The sequence below is a fragment of the Populus euphratica genome, unplaced genomic scaffold (genome assembly GCF_000495115.2).
Source record: "Populus euphratica unplaced genomic scaffold, PopEup_1.0 scaffold104.1, whole genome shotgun sequence".
NCBI classification, from domain to species: Eukaryota; Viridiplantae; Streptophyta; class Magnoliopsida; order Malpighiales; family Salicaceae; genus Populus; species Populus euphratica.
The window spans coordinates 230,805-232,487 of record NW_011499915.1 but is presented as its reverse complement, the minus strand read 5'-3'; positions in this window follow the sequence as shown (position 1 = coordinate 232,487).

Genomic DNA, 1,683 nt, shown 5'->3' with positions numbered 1-1,683 from the left:
AACATGGAGTTGACTTCAATGACATGTCCAGCCTAGTGATAAAGTCCACCACCATTCACATCATGCTCAACTGTGTTGTCTTAAACTAGTGGTCAGTTTATCAAATTGATGTCCAAAACACATTCCTTCATGACAACTTAATTAAAGAGATTTACATGTAACAATCACTTGTCTATGTGCATCCCAGTTTTCCAAATCATATTTATCGATTACACAAGGCCCTATATGGATTGAAACAGGCTCCAAGAGCCTGGTACCATGACTATAAAAGCATTTTCTATCTCTTGGCTTTATAAACTTCTACTCTGATACTTCTTTTTTCATTTGCAGACAAGGTTCAATTTCATTGTGCGTCTTGGTATATCTCGATGATATTCTAATCACCTGCTCAAGTCCACTAACCATCTCACAACTGATCAACAATCTGAGTCAAGAATTTACCGTCAAAGATCTCGAGCACCTCAAATGTTTTCTAGGTATAGAAGCATATCAACTACTGGTAAGCCTTCCCCTTTCACAGAGCCAGTACATCTTCAATCTTCTCCAATGAACAAATATGTTAAATGCCAAACCTATTTGATCTCCAATGTCCTCGTCTTAAAAATTATGTCTATTCTAGGGAGTCACTTGCTCAGACCCTTCCAATTATATTAGTATAGTGGAGGCTTTGTAATATTTGTCACTAATTAGACCAAATATCTCTTTTGCAATAAATAAAGTCTACCAATTCATTCACAAACCCACAGAAGACCACTGGACAGTAGTAAAAAAGGATACTTTGGTATTTTAAGTTTTCAATTCATTTTAGACTACTTATTCGACAAAAAAGTTGACACTACTCTCTATCTACCCCGATACTAACTGGGCGGGCTGCCCGGATGATCGCAAGTCCACCTCAGGATTCTGTATTTATTTTGGTGACAAGTTAGTCTTATGGAGCGTAAAGAAATAACCTATTGTGGTATATTCCTGCACTGAAGCCGAGTACCGTGTAGTTGACCATGTCACAGCAGAATCACTTTAGGTGCAATCTCTAATGCATGAAATCAGTATTATTTTACCCCAACAACCACTCCTATAGTGTGACAACATTGGCACCATATATCTCGCTGTTAATCCGGTATTTCATGTGCGAACTAAACATATGGAGATAGATTACCATTTTATCAGGGAAAAAGTTCAACAAAAAACCTTGGAAATTCGTTTTATATCCAATAAAGGCCAACTTGCTGATGATCTCACGAAACCAATCGTTTCTGTAAGATTTGCCTTCTTCCATGACAAGCTCAACATGTACCCATCCCTGTTGACCTTGAAGGGGCCTATTATGGAAATGAATGTCGCATATCATAACAATTTAGCAAGTGTGTAATCGCAGACCATCAATTCAGCAACTGTGTAATTACAGATCATGATAAATCAGCAAGTGTAATTACACCTTGATCATAGAAGTATTATTTGCTTTCCATGTATATTTTATAGACTAGATAGTTGTAAACATCAACCACTAATATAAATACACAGCATCTCTCTCACTGCAACACACGAGAGCTTTCCAATATTTTTCTTGTTCTTTCAAAACTAATTGGATAATACTCTCGACTAGTACTTAAAAGTGTATTTTTATCATGGTTCTATATCATCTCTCTCATTTTGCACTTGAAGTATCAATAACTCCTTAAC